This window comes from Arachis hypogaea, chromosome 12 (genome assembly GCF_003086295.3).
Source record: "Arachis hypogaea cultivar Tifrunner chromosome 12, arahy.Tifrunner.gnm2.J5K5, whole genome shotgun sequence".
Taxonomy (NCBI): Eukaryota; Viridiplantae; Streptophyta; class Magnoliopsida; order Fabales; family Fabaceae; genus Arachis; species Arachis hypogaea.
Genome location: NC_092047.1, coordinates 83,925,645 through 83,932,085, shown reverse-complemented (window position 1 = coordinate 83,932,085; position 6,441 = coordinate 83,925,645). Strand labels below are relative to the sequence as shown.

The following is a 6,441-nucleotide window of genomic DNA, read 5'->3' as shown; positions in this document are numbered from 1 at the left end:
AAAAGAAGAGAGAGAAGATAAGCAATTAATTAAGAAGAGATTTGAATTTAAGATTTGAATTTTTGAAATTTGAAAATTGAAATTTTGAAGTTTTAAATTTTAAATTTTGAAAAAGTCAACAAGATAAGATAGAGATTTGAAAAGATATGATTTTTTTGAAAAGGTTAAATTTTGAAATTTGAACTAATATAAGATAAGATTTTGAAAAAGATATGATTTTTTATTTTAAAAAAAGATTTGATTTTTGAATTTTTAAAATTAAAATAAGATAAGATAAAAACTTTTAAAATTAAAATCTGAATTTTTAAAGGAATTTTCGAAAATTATAATTAAAATAAAGATAGAAAAGATATTTTTTTTATTTTTGAATTTAATGAGGAGAGAGAAAAATACACAAAAGATACAAGACTTAAAATTTTTAGATCTAATGCTCCTTATTTTCGAAAATTTTGGAGGGAAACACAAAGGAACACCAAACTTAAAAATTTTAAGATCAAAACACATAAAAGACTCAAGAACACTTTGAAGATTCACAAGAACACAAAGAACAAAATTCAAAGACTCAAAGAATACAAGAACATAAAAAGAACACCAAACTTAAAATTTTTAGAAAACTAAAAAGAAATTTTCGAGAATTAAAGAAAAATAACAAGAAAACACCAAACTTAAAAATTAAAACAAGATTTAACCAAAGAAAAATTATTTTTGAAAAAATTTTTGAAATTAAGATACCAAAAAATCAAAAATAGCTGTAATTAAATTAATACAGAGACTCAAAGAAGCAAAAAGTTACCAAGAACATAAATACAAGACTCTAACCAAGAATAGGAATTAAACAAAGAAAAGAAAAATATTTTTGAAAAAAGTTTTGAAATTTTCAAAAATTTGAAGAAGAAAATAAAAATAAAAGACTCAACAAAGAATAAAATTTAAACAAAGAAAATAAAAATTATTTTTGAAAAGCTTTTTAATTTTTTTTCTAAAGTTAAGAAGAAAATCAAAATCATGGACTTAACAAAAATAAAAGTTACCTGATCTAGGGAGCAAGACAATCCGTCAGTTTGTCCAAACTCAACAATCCTCGGCAATGGCGCCAAAAACTTGGTGTACGAATCCCCACACCTTCGTACAGCTATACTAGCAAGTGCACTGGGTCATCCAAGTAATACCTGAGCGAGTCAGGGTCGATCCCACGAGAATTGTGGTTTGAAGCAAGCTATGGTTATCTTGCAGGTCTTAGTCAGACTGATCAGAAGGTTGTTGATTTGAAAGATGGAATTACAATATTTAATTAGAAGAATAGGAATATGGATAAGGAAATAAATAGAATCAATAATGGGAATAGAGTTGAGGAAGGGAGTTGCTTTGCTTTTCTAAATTAACTACAGTATTACTGCTCTCTTTGCTTGTGAGTGATTTCTTCAATGGCAGGTTATATGTGATTGACACTGGTTTGAGCAGCTGCCAATAGTCTTCCAAATCTGAACCCCAGGTTTAGTGCAGATCCATTCTGATTGAGGGTGAAACTTGTACAGTTCATTCTCCTTAATGATTGATAAACCCATATTTTATGATATATTTTGTGCCCAAATTAAGTGATTTATTCAATCCTTCACTCACTTATTCATGAAAATTGCATGGTTTTACTTTCCCTTCCTTATTATGTGATGTATGTGAAAAAACATGTTTCCTATGCTTTAAAAATAATTATTTTAATTACCCTTTATTTCCATTCGATGTCGTGATTCATGTGTTGAGTAGTTTCAGATCTTCTAAGGCAGGAATGACTTAAAGGATGGAAAGAAAACATACAAAAATGGAAGGAAAGCACAAAACGGAGTTTTTGGAGAAACTGGCAGTGACGCGATCGCATGGACGACGCAGCTGGATGCCAGCGCGAAATGGCAGTGACGCGATCGCGTGATTGACACGATCGCGCGCCTTAAGCGAAACGCATATGACGCGGACGCATGACTGAAGTGACCGCGTGATAAGGAAAACTCCAGATGACGCGACCGCGTGACCCACTGATGAGCGGATAATTTATACGCTTTTTGGCATTGTTTTTAGTATGTTTTTAGTAGGATCTAGTTACTTTTAGGGACGTTTTCATTAGTTTTTATGTTAAATTCACATTTCTGGACTTTACTATGAGTTTGTGTGTTTTTCTGTAATTTCAGGTATTTTCTGACTGAAATTGAGGGACTTGAGCAAAAATCAGATTCAGAGGTTGAAGAAGGACTGCTGATGCTGTTGGATTCTGACCTCCCTGCACTCAAAGTGGATTTTCTGGAGCTACAGAACTCGAAATGGCACGATTCCAATTGCGTTGAAAAGTAGACATCCAAGGCTTTCCATCAATATATAATAGTCCATACTTTGGCTAAGAATAGACGACTCAAACTGGCGTTCAATGCCAGCTCTCTGTCCAATTCTGGCGTCCAGCGCCAGAAAAGGATCCAAAACCAGAGTTGAACGCCCAAACTAGCACAAATGCTGGCGTTCAACTCCAAGAAGGACCTCTACATGTGCAACACTCAAGCTCAGCCCAAGCACACACCAAGTGGGCCCCGGAAGTGAATTTATGCATCAATTACTTATTTCTGTAAACCCTAGTGACTAGTTTATTATAAATAGGACCTTTTACTATTGTATGAGACATCTTTGGACGCTTGGTTCTTAGATCAGAGGGGCTGGCCATTCGGCCATGCCTGGACCTTTCACTTATGTATTTTTAACGATAGAGTTTCTACACTCCATAGATTAAGGTGTGGAGCTCTGCTGTTCCTCAAAGATTAATGCAAAGTACTACTGTTTTCTATTTAATTCATCTTATTTCGCTTCTAAGATATTCATTCACACTTCAACCTGAATGTGATGAACGTGACAATCATCATCATTCCCCATGAACGCGTGCCTGACAACCACTTCCGTTCTACTTTCGATTGAATGAGTGTCTCTTAGATCTCTTAACCAGAATCTTCGTGGTATAAGCTAGATTGATGGCGGCATTCAAGAGAATCCGGAAAGTCTAAACCTTGTCTGTGGTATTCCGAGTAGGATTCAATGATTGAATGACTGTGACGAGCTTCAAACTCACGATTGCTGGGCATAGTGACAGACGCAAAAGGATAGTAAATCCTATTCCAGTATGATCGAGAACCGACAGATGAATAGCCGTGCCGTGACAGGGTGCGTTGACCATGTTCACTGAGAGGATATGATGTAACCATTGACAAGGGTGATGCCTCCATACGATTAGCCGTGCCGTGACAAGGTATTTGGATCATTTTCCCGAGTGAAGACCGAAAGTAGCCATTGACAATGGTGATGCATTACATAAAGCCAGCCATGGAAATGAGTAAGACTGATTGGATGAAGACAGCAGGAAAGCAGAGGTTCAGAGGAACGAATGCATCTCTATGCGCTTATCTGAAATTCTCACCAATGATTTACATAAGTATTTCTATCCTTACTTTATTATTAATTTCGAAAACCACATTACTATTTTATATCTGCTTGACTGAGATTTACAAGGTGACCATAGCTTGCTTCATACCAACAATCTCCGTGGGATTCGACCCTTACTTACGTAAGGTATTACTTGGACGACCCAGTGCACTTGCTAGTTAGTTGTGCGAAGTTGTGAACCATGGTATTGGCATCATATTTTTGGCGCCATTACCAGGGAAAGAAAAGCGATGAATTTTACATAATCAAAGTGTAATCACAATTTCTGCGCACCAAGTTTTTGGCGCCGTTGCCGGGGATTGTTCGAGTTTGGACAACTGACGGTTCATCTTGTTGCTCAGATTAGGTAATTTTCTTTTTATTTTATTTTCAAAAAATTTTTCAAAAATCTTTCAAAAATTTCTCATCTGTTTTCGAAAAAAAAATGTTTTCAAAAATATATTTTTCTTCAGAATTTTTAAGAATGAATTCTAGTGTTTCATGAAGCATGTGAAGCCTGGCTGGCTGTAAAGCCATGTCTAAATTCATTTGGACTGAGGCTTCCAATTTGTTATCAAGAGCAAGCTAGTTGTTGCTAATCCACCTGCTGCTGTTCCTGATTTACATACTAAAGTTTGGCTGGCTATTAAGCCATGCCTGACCCTTTGATTGGAGCTTTAGACTAAAAAGCATAAGATTCCTGGAATTCATATTAAAAATTTTGGAATCCTTATTTTTCATAATAATTTTCGAAAAAAAAAATACAAAAAAATTAGAAAATCATAAAAATCAAAAATATTTTTTTTATGTTCTTGAGTCATGTTATAAGTTTGGTGTCAATTGCATGTGCATCTTGCATTTTTTCAAAAATTCATGCATTTATAGTGTTCTTCATGATCTTCAAGTTGTTCTTGGTAAGTCTTCTTGTTTGATCTTTGCATTTGCATGTTTTGTGTCTTTTCTTGTTTTTCATATGCATTCCTGAATTCTTTATGTCTAAGCACTAAAGAATTCTAAGTTTGATGTCTTGCATGTTTTCTTTGCATTAAAAATTTTTCAAAAATGTGTTCTTGATGTTCATCATGATCTTCATAGTGTTCTTGGTGTTCATCTTGACATTCATAGCATTCTTGCATGCATTCATTGTTTTGATCCATAACTTTCATGCATTGCATCATTTTTCTTGTTTTTCTCTCTCATCATAAAAATTCAAAAATCAAAAAAATATCTTTCCCTTTTTCTCTCATCAAATTCGAAAATTTGGATTGACTTTTTCAAAAATTTTTAAAATCAAGTTGTTTCTTATGAGTCAAATCAAATTTTCAATTTGAAAATCTTATCTTTTTCAAAATCTTTTTCAAAAATCAAATCTTTTTCAAATTTCTTAGTTATTTTCGAAAATTCCAAAAATATTCTTCAAAAATCTTTTTCTTATTTTTATATCAAATTTTAAAAAATAACAATAACAATTAATGTTTTGATTCAAAAATTTTAAAGTTTGTTACTTGCTTGTTAAGAAAGATTCAAACTTTAAGTTCTAGAATCATATCTTGTGATTTCTTGTGAATCAAGTCATTAATTGTGATTTTAAAAATCAAATCTTTTTCAAAACCAATTTCAATCTTATGTTTTCAAAAATATCCTCTTATCTTATCTTTTTCAAAAATATGATTTCAAAATATCTTTTCTAACTTCCTAACTTCTTATCTTTTTAAAATTTGTTTCAACTAACTTTTTGTTTGTTTCTTATCTTTTTCAAAACCACCTAACTAATTCTCTCTCTCTCTAATTTTCGAAAATATCTTCCTTCTTTTTTTTTCAAAAATTTCTTTCTAATTAACTAATTATTTTATTTTTTTTTTGAATTTTCAAAAAAAAAACTACTAACCTTTTTCAAAAACTGTTTTCGAAAATCACTAACTCTTTTTCAAAAATTATTTTCGAAAATCTTCTCCCTCTCTCATCTCCTTTTATTTATCTATTCATCTACTAACATTTCTTCCTCACATCACTCACCAAATTCGAACCCCCTCTTCTATCTGTGTTCGAATTTTTTTCTTCTCTTCTTCTACTAACAATAAGGAACCTCTTTACTGTGACATAGAGGATTCCTCTTCTTTTCTTTTTCTCTTCTCTTTCTTATGAGCAGGGACAAAGAAAAAGGCATTATTGTTGAAGCTGATCCAGAACCTGAAAGGACTCTGAAGAGAAAACTAAGAGAAGATAAATTACAACAATCCAGAGACAACCTTATTGAAAATTTCGAACAAGTAAAGGAGATGGCAGTCGAACCCAACAACAATAATGCAAGGAGAATGCTTGGTGACTTTACTGCACCTAATTCCAATTTACATGGAAGAAGCATCTCCATTCCTGCCATTGGAGCAAACAATTTTGATGTTCTTAACTGAATTCTTGCAGCAGAACTGCAAGTTTCATGGACTTCCATCTGAAGATCCTTTTCAGTTCTTAACTGAATTCTTGCAGATATGTGATACTGTTAAGACCAATGGAGTAGATCCTAAAGTCTACAGGCTCATGCTTTTCCCTTTTGCTGTAAGAGACAGAGCTAGATTGTGGTTGGACTATCAACCTAAGGATAGCCTGAACTCTGGGGATAAGCTGGTCACGGCTTTCTTAGCCAAGATCTTTCCTCCTCAAAAGCTGAGCAAGCTTAGAGTGGATGTTCAAACCTTCCGACAGAAAGATGGTGAATCCCTCTATGAAGATTGGGAAAGATATAAACAGTTGACCAAAAAGTGTCCTTCTAACATGCTTTCAGAATGGACCATCCTGGACATATTCTATGATGGTTTATCTGAGCTATCAAAGATGTCATTGGACACTTCTGCAGGTGGATCCATTCACCTAAAGAAAACGCCTGCAGAAGCTCAAGAACTCATTGACATGGTTGCTAATAACCAGTTTATGTACACTTCTGAGAGGAATCCTATGAGTAATGGGACGCCTATGAAGAAGGGAGTTCTTGAA

General features: G+C 33.5%; 1 non-coding gene across 1 annotated transcript; it reads right to left on the bottom strand.

The window, feature by feature from the left end:
- Positions 1-6,120: 6,120 nt before the first annotated feature.
- On the bottom strand, positions 6,121-6,228 carry LOC112731674 (small nucleolar RNA R71). The gene has a single exon (XR_003167442.1). It is a non-coding gene; the product is annotated as a small nucleolar RNA R71 (small nucleolar RNA).
- Between the last annotated feature and the right edge of the window lie 213 nt (positions 6,229-6,441).